The sequence below is a fragment of the Sminthopsis crassicaudata genome, chromosome 1, assembly GCF_048593235.1.
Source record: "Sminthopsis crassicaudata isolate SCR6 chromosome 1, ASM4859323v1, whole genome shotgun sequence".
In the NCBI taxonomy this organism is placed as follows: Eukaryota; Metazoa; Chordata; class Mammalia; order Dasyuromorphia; family Dasyuridae; genus Sminthopsis; species Sminthopsis crassicaudata.
In genome coordinates, this window is record NC_133617.1 from 73,906,156 (window position 1) to 73,923,159 (window position 17,004).

The following is a 17,004-nucleotide window of genomic DNA, read 5'->3' on the forward strand; positions in this document are numbered from 1 at the left end:
CATAACAGTAAAAGAATTTGAATCAGTGTCTACTTGACACCATGTCTAGCACTTTATTCATTATACTATATTGCCTTTCCTAATAAACATGAACTATATATGCATTATCATCACCAAGAAACAGAAGGGCAGTTCAACTAGACTGTAAGGCAAATGAAAGTGAGTAGCTCATAATAAAGCTGGAATAAGTCTGGGAACTAAATTGTGAGGGGCTTTAAATGACAAATGGGCGTATATTAGATCCTGGAGGTAATTAGGAGCAACTGGAGTTGCTCTGAGTAGGGAGTGTGTTTTAGGAGTAACTATAAATTTAAAAAAAAAAAAAAAAACTATATAAAAATATGCATTACCAAAACTAATTTTTTCTTTTTTTTTATGGCATATTTATTGATTGCTTTTTACTTCCAACTCTATGTTTATGATTATATTTGTTCCTTATAAGAATTTCAATCAATAAACATTTATTAAGTACTTACTGTGTGCCAGGCACTGTGCTAGACACTAGGGTTATGAAAAGAGACAAAAAACAGTTCCTCCTCTTATGAAGTTCACAGTTTAATAGGGGAGAACTTAAATTGATTTTTAATATGGTCAGTAAAACTAACCAATGTAGGAGTTAAATATATTACACTCTTCCACATCCATAGTCCCTCTGAGGACTCTTGTCTTTTTATCTTTTGATACCAAGCCAGGTCATAATTTCATAGTATTCAGCTTAGTTGTTTTGTGGTATATGTTGATTTCTCCTTATTTCATTTTATGTAAGTTCTTATAAATTCATCCATACTTTGAATTCTTCATAAGAAATGTATCTTACATTGGAAGCTTTGTAAAGTTGATACTTGAAGTGGAGATATCAATTAAGAAAACTTCCAGTAGTCCAATAAAGGCCAATAAACTTTTAGTGCCTACTATTTGCCAGGCACCATGTTAAGCACTGGGGATTTGAAGAAAAGCTCCTTTAAGGAGCTTACAATCTAATGGGGGTAAAGAAGGAGTGAACTAGGGAAGTGACTTGTGTGTGGAGAAAAAGGAAGGTATGTAAAAAATGTGGAGGTAAAATCAGTGAGAGGCAGCTAATTTGTTATGACATAATATTTGTAAAAGTGCTTAGCATAATGTCTAACACATAGTTGAATCATTTTAATCATTTCCAACTGTGACCCCATTTTGGGATTTTCTTATTAAAGACACTGGAATGATTTGCCATTTCCTTCTCCCACTTATTTCACAGATGAGGAGCTGAGGCAAACAGTAATTATATGAGGTTGGATTTGAACTCATGAAGATGAGTCTTCCTACTTCTAAGCTCTATATACTCACTGAACTTAGCTGCCCATAGAAGCTACATAAATGCTTATTCCCTTTCTTTCTTCCTATGTGGGGGAAGGGAGAGATGTTAAGTATAACTCTAAAGTTGAAAATATAGGGCTGGAAGGATGGTGATGTTTTGGGGAGAGATTTTGGTGAGGCAATTGGGGTTAAGTGTGCACAGCGTCTCACAGGTAGTAAGTGACAAGTATCTGAGACTGGATTTGAACTCATGTCCTCCTGATTACAGGGCCAGTCCTCTATCCACTGTATCACCTAGCTGCCCCCTTTTTTCAATTTCAAAGTATCAAAATAATTATTTACAAAATATACAGTTTCACAGAAATAGCTTCTCTATACACATAAATTTTCTAATTATACACAGCCAGGTAAACAGTGCTAAATGTCTGGGCTGTCTGAAGTTTAAGAGGGATCCCTAACTTGTGGAGACATCTTTCCCCTTTCCCTCAACTCCATTGATTACCTGTCAGGAGACACTGAATGGAACACACCTAATTTGCATAAAATAAGTCAATAGCAGCTGCCCCCAGCTCAATTTAACACAGAAAATATTCTCCTGGCTTTTCAGATGCTACTCACTGAGATAAACCCATTGAGAGAATAGACTAGGAAACCATTTAACAAAAATCTTGAGATTAACATTGTAGGCCTTTGAAAGACACTTCCAGATAAATGCCCATGAACCCCAGTCCTTACTGACTATGGCTTGTTAAGGGACAGATCAATTCTCTGAGAGCATCCACAGCTGTGGATCATAGCATCTGAAGGAGTTGCAGAACAGCCTTTGCTGACACAGATGTTGTAGACTGGGAATGAGATAAATTGGAGGCAGAGGGAAGAGGAGAGAGGTCAGATAAGGCAACGGCCTCTCAGTCAGAGAGCTCAGAGAACAGCAAGTGCCTCTCAGTCTCCTTGTATCATCCTCTCACAAGAGGAGATCATTCTGGGTTGGATCTCCAGCAGCCACTGTTAGGTGGCTCCCATGTATTCCAACTGCTCTCCCGTGTATCCCAGTAGCTCCCGCTTATTCCAACAATGGCTGTTGCTTTCTAACCATGTATGGGAATCACTGACTAGGCACCCTAATTTTAGTTGCATGAGGTTTGCCTTATAGTACTCTTGAGACTTTGTGGGATAAAAATGTTAAACAAGATTTTGAAGCTTTGATCATTTCCTTAGGTACAGAAACTAGACAGGTGATAGAAGGGAACAGATCTTTCATGCATACCTCTTAGGCATCTGATTGATGCTATGCTCTTGGGAAAGCTGGGCAGGTTCAAAATGCACTTTTAAAATTCTGTAACCTATGGTTTAACTTCACCCTTGGGATTCTTCATATTGAACTCAATTTCTTCTCTTTCTTCTGTTCAAATAACAGTAAATGAACTTTTTTTTTAAAATGGGGAAAAAAGTCTGGTTGGGCAAGAGTGTCAGACACCAGACCCAAAAAGAAGCTTGGATTCAACAAAATAGGATGGCTCTTCCTTAAGGAGGAGAGAAGCTTGGTCTCATGTCCCTACCATTAAAAAAACCAAATGCCATTATGCAAATTTATATAGCATCTTTGTGGAAGAGGTGGGCTGGGCTCTTTTTTTTTTTTTTTTTGAATTCCATTTATCCTTCCCATACTTTCTGACATTCAGTGTTTTTTAAGGGTTGGGTTTTTATTGCTTGTTTTTGTTGTTATTGTTGTTTAGTAAAGAAGGCATCAAATAGCAGTTCAAGCACCAGTACAGTTATTTGTCAACTTAGCCATTTAGGAGAAAAAAAAAAACCAAAAAATTCAGATCCTTCTCTTATTAACCAAATAGCAGGATCAACCAGTTTATTTGACCACCATGTGAGCACTTGCCTTGTGTGAATTGTTCATAAAATAGCCCTTTTGACAAGTGTATACCTGACATTTGAACAATATGGAGTTGTACTTTCTGAAGTAGAGTTGGAATGCTTAGCAATTTAGTTTGAGAAAGGATCTCAGTATCTTATCCTGCCAGGTGATCTTCAGAATTTTCCTGAGACAATTCAGTTGGAAGCAATTCTGATTCCTGGCATGGCGCTGTCAGACTGTCCAGGTTTCCCAGGCACACAACAATGAGGTCAGCACAGTGGTTTTGTAGACCTTCAGTTTGGTAGTCAGTTTAATACCTCTTCTTTCTCGAGCTTCCCTTTGCAGCCTCCCAAACACTGAGCTAAGAGTATGTCAATCTTATCAATGTGTACATATCTAGAAAGTGTACTGCCAAGATAAGTGAACTTATCCAGAGCATTCAAAACTTCTTCATTTGTTGTAACCAATGCTTCCACATATGCCACTATCTGGCAGAGCACTGGTAAGCACAAGTATTAATTGTATTAATTAATTGTATCCTGTATTAATTGTTAATGCCAAAACTAATAAAAGTACCACATTTGGTTGCATCTCAGCTTCAGAGACCGAGTGCATAATAATCTGCAAACAAAAAATAATGCATCCATACTTCCTCTACTTTAGTCTTGGCTTGTCACCTTTTCAAGTTGAATTTATCATCAATGTGATACCTCACCTTGATATTGTATTTGTCCACATTGTAGGTATTTGACAACATGGCTGAAAAATTATGCTAAAAAGCATGGGAGCAAGTAGCCAACCTTGATTCACTCCACTGGTGACTGGGAAAGCTTGAAAGCCTTACCCATTAACCAGAACCCAGGTAAGAATGCCATCATGAAATTGATGTGCAATATTGATGAATTTCTCTAAGGCAATCAAATTTTGATATAATTTTTCATAAGTCCTCACAACTGACAATATCAAAGAGCTTGGTCAAGGAGAGGGGGATTATTTGTTTTAGACAGGCTCTGTTTGAGGTGATTTGGGACATCCATTTCAAAATATTCAGTAAGTAGTGAGATGAACCTCAGGAGAGTAAAATTAAATATATAAATTTGGGGGTGGTCTGCATAGAAAAGACAATTAAATTTATGAATATTGATAGAGCCACCAAGAGCAAAAGAAGAGGGGAATCCAGGAAAGAGGCTTGAAGTACACCCAGCTAGATATGGAGGGAGATGATACAGAATGATGACCTAACAAACAGGAATGGTCAGATCAGTAGGAAAAGAACAAAGAAAGCAATATTGTAAAAACCAAGAAAGAAGAGAAAACTAGGAAGAAAGTATGGTTAGCTGATTCAAGAACTATAGAGAGATGGAAAAGGATGAAGATTGGGGAAAGCTATCAGATTTAGCAATTGAGTTCATTAATAATAAAATTATATACTCAGTAAAAGTCTTTGACAAATTAGAAGACACAAATTCCAAAAAAGTATAGTAAATTAACATATTGTATGCAAATTATGGTTTACTACTAAATTTTAAAGTATTAAAAAATGAGGCAATCTTCAAGAAAAAGAGAAAATAGCACAATACACAATACATCCTCACTTTTTTTGGGGGGGAGGGGAGTATATTACTACCAAAATTTGGGAGAAAAAATTAAACAAACTCTTCTTAAGATAGCTACCAAATGGAGAAAATATCTGGAACTTAAACTACCAATGTGTATACAAGTTCAATACAACTACAAAACAACATTTTCATTAAAAAATGGAACACCTAAATAGCTGGGAGGTTGTATTGTGTGACAGGATGACACCAATATTGTAAAAACAATAATACTAGATAAATTAAAAAAATTTTAATTTCTACCAAGTTGCCAAGTGATATTTAATTAAATTAAATAAAATTCATTTGTATGGGTAAGAGGTCAAGAATACTAAATTCACACACACACACACACACACATATATATGTATTGGTGCAAAGGATGAATGGATATAGTTGGAAATAAAGATAATAATTTTTTAAAACTTTTTTTAAACCTACTATTTTACACTTACTATGTGAAAGGCATTTCATTAGGCACTAAGGATACAAAGAACAAAAACCTCTCAAAGAATTTCTGCTTTTTAGAAGGGCAGAATTTTATTTATTTTTAATTGCTAAATGATAAATTATTATTTTGGTTAATATTAATAATGCCACACTTTAACATATTTAACATGTATGGGACTACCTGCCATCTGGGGGAGGGAGTGGGAGGAAGGAGGGGAAAAGTTGGAATACAAGGTTTTGCGAGGGTCAATGTTGAAAAATTACCCATGCATATGTTTTGTATATAAAAAGCTACAATAAAAAATAAAATTAAAAATATATATCAATAATGCCTTGTATTTATAGAATTAACATTTTTGAAAAAGCACATTCACAAAAAATCTCTTTAGATTTTTACAAAAACATAATTAGGGAAGTCAGGGCAGGAATGATTGCCTGCCTTTTACAGATATGATAACTGAGGTTCTCGGAGGTTGCAGGTTCTTCTGACCAACATCTAATTAGAGAAAGCCTGGGCTAGACCTCAGCTTGTCTAGCTCCAGCTTTAGACTTTCCATCTCAATTCTCTTCTTGTAGGATTAGAAAAGAGAATAGTGACAGTTATAATGATTCATACTTTTCTAGTGTTACATGGTTTACAAAATTCTTTGCATATTTTATCTCACCAACTAACATAGGGATAGTTTTGTTCTGGCAAGAAAGTGCCAGAACCTGGAACTAGTAGCAATAGTAGAAGTTGTGATAAAGCCAAATACAGCTTGATTAAAGGAACAATTTTCTAACAATTAATTCTGACCAACAATAGGATGGTCTGTCTTTCCATGAGGGCAATATTGGAAAATACAAGATAAAAGAATTAGGAGTATCAGGAAAGATTTCAGGGAGGATATGACACCTGAGCTTGAGTCATAACATTAAGAATTCTAAGATAAAGAGTAAGGTAAAGACGGAAGGCATTTTAAGCATGGACAGGACAAAGGTATGGTAGTCAAGTAGGCCAATTAGGCTGATAGGTGGAGGAGGTATATTTGATCCAAGTGGCAATAATAAACTATTGGAGCTTTCTCAGGAAGGAGGTTACATGGTTGAACCAAATTGGCCTATTTGGAGCATCTAGATGGTACAGTGGATAGAATACTGGGCTTGGACTCAAGAGGATCTGAATTTGAATCTGAATTCAGACATTTAACACTTATTAGCTGTGTGAACTTGGATAAGTCACTTAACCCTAAATCACTTAGCTTCTCAAAATACCAAAATAGCACAAATTGGCCTACTTGCTGTTCACAATCATGATGCCTATTCCCTGGAAAATTGAAGAATAATAAAAAAAAAAAGGGGAACCTAGCCTTAGCAGATCTCAAAATATAATGCAATTATTATAAAAACTATTTAGAAAAGTAAACCTGTAGCATCAACTAACAAAATAATATCTAGAAGCAAATGAACATATTATTACCTTGATAAAAACAAGAACACAAACTTGAGGAAGGGAATCTATTAAAAAAGAATTGCTGGGAAATCTAGAAAACAATATGGTAGGTTTAGAGCAGAATTTTATATATATTACAATTTCAAATGGATGGAATGGATGGACAGAAAATGCCATCCACATCCAGAGAAAGAACTGTTGAGATTGAATATGGATTGAAGCACACTATTTTCACTTTTTTTTTTTTGTTTGCTTTTCTTTTTTGTAACTTTCCCTTTTTGTTTTGATTTTCTTTTATAAAATGACTAATAAAGAAATATGTTTTAAATGATTATACTTGTATAACCTATGTTAAATTGCTTGCTGTCTTGGAAAGCGGGGAGATAAAGGAGGAAGGGAGAAAAAATTTGGAACTGAAATCTTACAAAACTGTCATTACATGTAATTGGAAAAATAAAATACTATTGAGAAAAAAAAAAAACAATTCCAAATGGATAATTTTTAAATTAAGTTACATAATAAAATAACAGAAAGCTGAATTATCTCACAACTGTGGATTAGGGAAGATTCACAACTCAATTTGAGATAGAGATTATTTTAAGACAAAATAGACAGTTTTAATTACACAAAATTTAAAATGTGCAAAAAGGTAGCCAGTGTAAGAAGGTAGTGTGTCTTTGAACTTATTTATATTCCTGCCATAAAAGATTTTACCATGAGACAATACATTTCCAGTGCACTGTTTGGTGCAGGTCTGCAAAAGGAAGAATGTAATTATAGCTAGTATTGCAGAAAGGCATTTAAAAATGAAGGCCATATGATGTAATAAACAGATTTGTCATTTGGACACTTTGAAAGTGAAGCCAAAGCAGCAGAATTCACAAATTAAAAAGCAAGACTTCATGAAGAAGTTAGACCTTTGGGGTATTATTTATACAATAAAGAAGCATATGACTAAGGACTTATTCTAAGAGTAAGATCTTAAAGCGGTATCTTGACTTTTATCAATCTATCTTTACTTTCTTTTTATAGACTATCAGCAGTAGCCATAAAGAAACCCTTTTATAGATGCTCCAAGTCATTATTAATCATTGAAATGCAAATTAAGACAACTCTGAGATACCACTACACACCTGTCAGATTGGCTAGAATGATAATGCGGAATGTTGGAGGAGGTGTGGGAAAACTGGGACACTGATACATTGCGAATATATCCAGTCATTCTAGAGAGCAATTTGGAACTATGCTCAAAAAGTTATCAAACTGTGCATACCTTTTGATCCATCAGTGTTACTACTTGTCTTATATCCCAAAGAGATTTAAAGAAGGGGAAGGGACCTGTATATGCAAGAATGTTTGTGGCAGCCCTCTTTGTGGTGGCCAGAAACTGGAAACTGAGTGGATGCCCATCAATTGGAAAATGGCTGAATAAATTGTGGTAATGAATATTATGGAATATTATTGTTCTGTAAGAAATGACCAGTAGGAAGATTTCAGAAAGGCCTGGAGAGACTTACATGAACTAATGCTGAGTGAAATGAGCAGGACCAGGGAATCATTATATACTTCAACAACAATATTATATGATGATCAATTCTGATGGACGTGACCCTCTCAACAATGAGATGAACCAAATCAGTTCCAATAGAGCAGTAATGAACTAAACCAGCTACACCCAGCGAAAGAACTCTGGAAGATGACTATGAATCACTACATAGAATTCACAATCCCTCTATTTTTGTCTACCTGCATTTTGGATTTCTTTCACAGGCTAAATGTACTCTATTTCAAAGTCCGATTCTTTTTGTACAGCAAAATAACTGTATGGACATGTATACATATATTGTATTTAACTTATACTTTAACATATTTAACATGTAATTGGTTAACCTGCCATCTGGGGGAGGGGGTGGAGGGAAGGAAAGGAAAAGTTGGAACAAAAGGTTTTGCAGTTGTCAATGCTAAATAATTACCCATGCATATATCTTGTAAATAAAAAGCTATGATTAAAAAAAGAAACCTTTTTATGTAGCTCCCTGCCTGAATTTAATGTTGGGATTGATTTTATACATTTTTCATTTTAGTTAATAAAAAAAGGAATGGGCATAATGAACCCTCCAATAAAAACCTGAACATTATTTTAGTTGAATTTTGTTTAAATGAAAAATGTTCTTTTGTCTCTTGTGCAAGTAAGGGAATATGGATGAGAAAATGTTTTAATGCATTTAATGTATCTTGGCCTTTAAACATGTATATATGCCTTTTTACTCAGTTATATATTTGTAGCTTTAGGATAGAGAGCTTGTGCATTGGCTAGAATAGTGGGTCTAAAGTCAGAAGATTCATATTTGTGAGTTCAAATTTGGCCTCAGAGTAGCTATGTGATCCTAGGCAAGTTAATTAATTCTGCCTCAGTTGGATTAAGTGCCTCAAGTTTGCTCATCTGTAAAGGGAGCTGGAGAAGAAAATGTCAAAGCACTGTAGTATCTTTGCCAAGAAAGTTCCAAATGGGGTCACAAAGTCAGATGTAACTGAAACATCTCAACATCTTATACTCAAGATAAACAGTTATGTTTAAGGGAATATTAAAATTTGTCTTCTGAGTTAAAGTAATTCTTCTTACTAACCCATAACTAACCCTAACACTATCTCTTCCCCATCTCCCATACCCCAAATATTTTTCTGAAGCAACCACTTTTTTTTTACTGTCCAAGTTTGTTTTAAAAGATCTCAGAATCCTATTTGACCACTGTTTAATGCACCATGATACATCTGTACAATAACATGCAAAATGAAACTTTTTATTTAATGTATAGGCACATTTTCTAAACAGTATAACATAATAACTAATCACCAAGATCAGTGTGCTTATACAAAGTTCCTCATCATTCCTACTTTACAAACTTTATAAGTTGTGGAAAGTAACATTAGGCCACATAACAGCATCTCTGGAACATCTTTGGCATATTTGGAGTCATTTCCCCTTGTTGGCTTTCTGCAAAACTAATCTAGTGATACTGGTTTGCTTTCCTTTTTCTAAATAGAACAATCCCTGAAGTAATCAGATATTGGACATAAGATTGTTAGCTTTTCTGTGGCATCCTACACTGAGGTTTCTATGTTAAAAACCTGCTGTCAGTAGCTTTTGAAAATCTAAAGGTTTATTCATACACTTGATTGTTGTGCTAGCTAGAGAAGGGTTCTTATTCCCTGCATTCTTGCACTCTTTGTGTTTTAAGCAATGTTTATTGAAATGAATGGCAAGGTAGTGTCTCCTGGAACTGGCCTGCTCCCTGTTCCACATTTACTAATTTCAAGCACTGGGTTTTCTTGGAATCTTAGAAACAGAACCAAATTCCTAATCATCAGGATGACAATTGAAGTTGTATTTAACTTCATTCAAGATTTTTTATCAATGTTTTTTCAATGAATTAGAATTCTGAAACTATTTTAGAATTCCTACTGGGTTGGAACTTCTTGATCTAGAATATTATTCTATTATTTTAAGGTAGAAAACTCTAAAAGATAAAGTGATCCTTCAGACTATAGGCTACAAGCAATAAATGCTCCAAAGCTACTATATACCAAATATGGCATGACTGGAGGCAAAATATATCATTTCCCCCTTTTATCAGCCAATTTAAGATGAATGTAAGACAGCCCTTTATTCATCCTCTTCCCTCCTCTTCTGAATCTGCCATAGTCAGCTTGTAACCCAGCAGCATTAGAAGATTCCTGCCTGGTGAAAATCACTTGGAGAGTGTAATGAGCCTAAGGTCAATTGTTGAGGAGAGTCCCCAGGAGAAAGGAGTTATGTTGGAGAGACAAACTCAAGACAGGGTGGGCAAACAGAGCTCCCTGCAGAGGTATGAACATCAGCCTGAGAGGGAAACATCTGAGCATTTTGCTGTAAGAATCAAGTAATAACAGTCCAAATGAAAACTTAAACTACAGACCTCTCTGGACATAAGATTGTTAGTTTTTCTATGACATTCTACATTAGGGTTTCAGTGATTTTTGAGAATCTAAAGACTTTATTCATCCACTTTATTGTTAGGCTACCTGGAACAAGGTTCTTATTCCTGCTTTCATAAAGATAAACAATGATACAAGGCAATACATTCAAAATATATTCTAAATGAATAGCTTCAAAAGGCCCTATAGAAGTTCAGAGGAAAGAGGGATTGCACCCAATTGAGACAAATGAGGAAGATTTTGAAAGAGAAAATGAATGAAAGGAAAATCCATAGACAGAAGGTGGGTGATGTGCAAGAAAAGCAGGTAGCAGGCATAGCGTGAAGTAAACATTTTTAAATTTCCACTTCTGACTGAGGGACAAGTTGCAGTGATAGGTACAATCTGCTCCTTTTATCTTTCACAGGATCATGGAACTATAAAGGAACTTAGTAATCATAGAGCCCAATTCTCTAATTTCATAGCTAAGGAACCTGAAATCTATAAAGAAATGAATTGCCTCATGTTCCACAGCTAGCCTAGCTAATGACAGAGCTAGGAGTAGACTATATTCTCTCTTGTAGTGGTAAATATTTTAGAATGGATAACTACATATTATAGATTCAAGAAAATTTCATCCTTTCTTTATGACACTTCTTCCTTTGATATAGGGAGATCTGTGAAATTGTTTTAAAAAATATTTTGTTATTTTAACATAATTAGTTTCCTTTGTAATGCTACGCATTTTATCTTATGCATTTAAAAACCTTCTAAGAAGGGATCCATTACACAAAAATAGGTTACCCATCCTTGAGGAGAGAAAAAGAGGATGAATGGCACTTGTGTGTTGAAACAGAAGCTATCAGGGACTGTGCCAAATGAAGTTTAAAGGGCAGAGGCAGGATAACTCAGATACAGTGTCAAGTAAGTTAATAGGTGTAGCACTGGAAACTACTATAATCGGGGTATACTCAGGAGGGAACTAGATAACAAAGTTAGCATGAACCAAACACAGGGCTGACTTGATATTTAGATTATTATGCTTTCCCCCCCTTTTATAGGAAAATATACATTTTTATTAAAATAGTTAAATACCATTAGCCAGTGTGAATATATATGAATTTTGTAGTGACATATGTTTTGCACAATTAATGAGAATTATTATCAGCTTTTCCTCTGTGTGAATATACAATATATTCACACATATTATATATGTGTGCATATAAATATGTATATATTTATATATATATATATATGTATATATACACAATATATATATATATATATATGCATATATTGTCTTTAGCGTAACTATGAAAAGAAATGCCTAAGATACAGGCATATGAACCCATACATAATTTTAAGCCTTTAAAACTTAATAAAACCCTAATTTTAGAATTGGTATATGTTCCAGTGCTTCAGTCCAACTAAGAACATGTATATAGCACTTTAGGGTTAACAAAATGTTTTGAATCCCTTATGTCATTTATTAATAATATTAGGAGTCATAGTATTTCACATTTGTATAGTGTTTTAAGGATTTGCCCTTTTTAGGGCAAATTTTAAGAATTTAAGTGATTTGCTCACAGCAACTAGTAGGCAAAATGTTATTTTACAAATAAGGGAACAGGTTCAGGGAGATGTTTATGGAGATTTCTGAGAGGATAGGAGTCTGTTTTATTGTCTTCCCTTCTGACTGATGTAAGCTTAGAAAAGGACAGATATCAGAGGCAATGAAGTATTAAGATTCTACATTCTTGGATGTTCAACTGAACTCCCCTTTTCTGATAAAGGTGGTGTTTCCTACTAGGTTGGACAAGTAGCTCCACTACAAGACCATGATCATAGGCAATGGTGGTACTGCTGGAGGGATGCTGAGAAGAAAACCTCCTCTCCCTTTCTGTCCACTGGAAGAGGCACAGGGGTCACACTCCACAAAGTAGATCCCTGCCTTGAATTCCTCAACTGTTCAAATGGTACCAAGAAGTCAATAAATATCCTTGTCAGCTGAATTAGCAAAACAAAGTCACAAATTTGCAATTTTACTACAGGATTTATCTCTAATAAGGCTGCTTTAGAGATGAATAAGTTGAGCTTAGAAGGCTTTCTCAATTTCATTATATTTAAGGGTCCTATATTAAATGGAAATAGTCACTACTACTCATGTTGTCTAGTATGAATTTTATGATGAATTGTTTTGAGCAATCAGTGAGAATTATAATCATAGTTTTGAATTCTCTGATGTTTAATGAGATTAGAGCTCTCATTAAAGATTTTTCCACATTTATTACATTCACATTTTACTCCAGTGTGAATGTTCTGGTGTTTAATGAGGTTAGAACTCAGACTGAAGGCTTTTCCACATTCATTACACTCAAAAGTCCTCTCACCAATGTGAAATCTCTGATGTCTCATAAGGTTTCCACTTTGACTGAAGGCTTTCCCACATTTGTTGCACTCAAATGGTTTTTCATATTCATTTTGTTCATTAGGATCTTTATTACACATTCTCTGGTGCTGAAGAAATAATGAATTTATACTGAAGACCTTTCCACATACATTACAGTGAAAGAGTTTCTGTGCAATGTGAGTTTTTTGATGTTCAGTAAGATTAGAATTCTGGTTGAATGTCTTTCCACATTCATTACACTCATAGGGTTTCTCACCAGTGTGAATTTTAAGATGCAGAATAAAAGATGAATGGACACTAAAAGTTTTCCCACATTCATTACATTCATCTCTCACCAGTATGAATTCTCTGGTGCTTAATGAGGTTAGAGTTCTGGTTGAAAGTTTTCCCACATTCATTACACTCATAGGGCTTCTGTATAGAATGAATTTTTTTGATGTTGAATAAAAGATGAACATACATAGAAGAATTTATAACATTCCTTACATTCCTACGGCAGTTCTTCAATATGAATTCTTTGGTGTCTGATAAGGTGTGAGGTCTGACTAAAAGCTTTCCCACAATCTTTGCATTCATAGGGCTTTTCTACAGTGTGAATTCTCTGGTGTTTAATAAGATTAGAACTTTCACTGAAGGCTTTCCCACATTCATTGCATTCATAAGGTTTTTCACCAGTATGAATTCTCTGATGCTTAATAAGATTTGAACTCAAACTTATTATATTCATAGGGTTTTTCTCCAGTGTGTGTTCTCTGATGATCAATAAGGTTAGAGTTCTGACTAAAGGTTTTCCCACATTCCTTACACAGAAAGGGTTTCTGTCCGCTGTGAATTCTTTGATATCCATAAAGAGCAGAGTTCTTCCTGAATACTGTTTCATATCATTAGATTTATAAAGTTTTTCTTCATCTTCTCTGATGGCTAATTAAGTCTGAAATTTTTTTTGAAGCTTTGGCTACATACATCACAAAGATGAGGTAACTCTTCTGTAGGAACTTTCAAGTGTCTATCAGAATTTGATTTCACACTGAAACTGTTATCAAAATTACTTCCTTCCTGGCCTCTATCCTCTATGGTTTTCTTATGGATTAGTGTCATTGGTCTGAACTCTCTTTCCTTGCAAAAGGGTTTCCTTAATTTTTCCCTTGTGAAGTTTTTCACATCTCCCTCAAATTTGCTTTGATATTCAAATGCTTCTTCATATCCAGATTCCAGGGAAATATCCTCTTTAAGTCTTTCTGATATCATGTGTTGTAATTCCATTTCTTCAAAAATATCCTGTTTTAGAGGTGATTTTTTTCACTTCTGTCTTCACAATCTGAAATAGTAAATGAAAAACTCAATTGTCATTCATACCTTATTCTAGAAAAAAAGGAAATACAGAAGGAACAGAAGAATCCAAATGAAACAAATGCCTTTTAAGAAAATGTGGTATCGATGGGGCTTGTGAGATTCAAATGTGATACTTAATATATGTAAAGAATTACATGTAAGCTAAAATGAATAGTACAATTCGTTTTTGCATAATTTTCCTCACAACAATTTTTAATAGCTTTTTATTTACAAGATATATGCATGGGTAATTTTTCAGCACTGACAATTGCAAAACCTTTTGTTCCAACTTTTCCCCTCCTTTTCCTCCCCTTCCCCCAGATGGCAGGTTGACCAATACATGTTAAATATGTTAAAATATAAGTTAAATACAATATATGTATACATGTCCAAACAGTTATTTTGCTGTACAAAAAGAATTGGACTTTAAAATAGTGTACAATTAGCTTGTAAAGGAAATAAAAAATGAAGGTAGACAAAAATAGAGGGATTGGGAATGCCATGTAGTGGTTCATAGTCATCTCCCAGAGTTCTTTTGCTGGGTGTAGCTGGTTCAATTCATTACTGCTCTATTGGAACTGATTTGATTCATCTCATTGTTGAAGAGGTCCACCTCCATCAGAATTGATCATCACATATTATTGTCCTCACAACAATTTTTAAAAATATTATTCCCGTTTTATAGATGAAGAAAACTACCTCAGAGATGTAATGTGACTTGCCCTAAGCATATACAGAAAGTAAATTCTGGAGATGAGATTGATGCAAACCTAGGTCTCTAAGTAAAGTTTTCTTTCCACTATCACCCCATTAGATCAAATCTGAGAAAAGAAGAGTGAAACAGGGAACCCAAGTGGAGAGAGGAATGGTAAGTATAGTGGACAAAGTGAGTTAGAAACTGAGAAGAACTCCCTGGGAATAAGGAAAAATGGAGAGCTCTGATATGAACAGACTTTGCCAAACATTTAGAAGCAAAACTGGGTACTAGGTACTAGGATTAAAATGGAGAATACTTATAATAAAGTATTTATTTTTATTTTCAAGATAGAGCACCAAGGAAGACAGAAGGGAGACAATAAGCATTTATATAGAATCTTATACATATATATATATATATATATATATATATATATATATATACTAAGCTCTTAAAACATTATCTCACTTAAATTGATAAACAGCATTTATGAAGAGCCCATTATATGCCAAACACTGCTAAGAAGTGAAGATTACCGCCCCCCCCCCAACAAGAAAAGCAAAAGACAGTCTCTATCTTCAAAAAGCTTACAATTTAAAGGGGAAGGGGGCAGCTAGATGGATAGAGCACCAATTCTGAAGTCAGGAGGACCTGAGTTAAAATTTAGTCTCAAACACTTAATACTTCCTAACTGTGTGATCCTGGGCAAGTCACTTAACCCCAATTGCCTCGGCCAAAAAAAAAAAAAAAATTTTATAATAATAATTTAATGGGGGAGACAACCTGCAAACAAATATGCATAAAGCAAGTTATATAAATAAGTAGGAAATAATAGAGGGAAGGCGCTAGAATTAAGAGGGATTAAGAAAAGCTTTCAGTGAAATATAGGATTTTATTTGGGACTTTAAAAAAGCCAGAAAAGTCAATGGGGAAGTTGAGCATTTCAGACATGGAGGACAACCAGAGAAATTGTCCAAAGCAGGCTAAGTTCTTTTTCCCTCCCTCCTAATGCCTTCCCTTTAATGGTGCCTTTCTCCTTATTCTTGCTAACTCTGTCAGTCTAACCTGCCAGACAATGGCATTCTTCCACCTCAAGGACTATTTTTTTTTTCTTCTGGTTAATTGTGAGTTCTCCTAGGAAACTTGTCTTTTTCCTTTTCTAACTACGTGCTCTCTCAACTCTTATTTCATGCTTAACATTCCTCGTGTCTTCATTTTGTCTGTAACCTCTTTCCCTAAATAAATCTATCTTTTGTCAGAGGAAAAAAAAAAAAGAAAATGCTCAGAGCAAAGAGATGGTGTGTTAGTTATGTAACAGTCAGGAGGCTAGTATAACTGGACTGAAGAATAGATGGTGGGGAGAAAGACGCCTAGAAAGGTTAAGTGGGGACTAAGTTATGAAAGAACTTTGAATGCCAAGCAGAGCACTGTATATTTAATCTTGCAGGATATGATTGGACCTGTGCCTTAGAAAAATCACTTTATTGACAGAATGAAAGATGGCTTGGAATAGAGAGACACTTGAAGCAGGCAGATCCACCAACAGGCTATTGGAATAATCCAGGTATGAGGTGGTGAGGGGCCTAGACTATGGACTATATTCTCCATTGCACCAAGAGATCAGGCATTGGAGTAAATTATCTCTAGCCTGCTCACCATAATAGGCTGAAGAAATCTCATCTAATTCCACTCAGTCCTGACTTCCTTCTCTTTATTTACTAATTCAGCTTCACTCTCTCTTCCTGCTAGCTTTCACATGTACCAGAGCAGACTAGACTAGACAAACTGATTCTGGCATCAGCCTGAGCAGCCACAAACCCCAGACATTTTTCGGTCATGGAAATCTGGTAAAGTCCCACGCTGAGAGAAAATGTAACACCTCTCAGACCAGTGCATGTCCTGCAGACCCAACTCTTAACATATAAGAGTGAATGGCCACAAGTGCATAAATTAGCGGCAAATTATGTGCCCTTT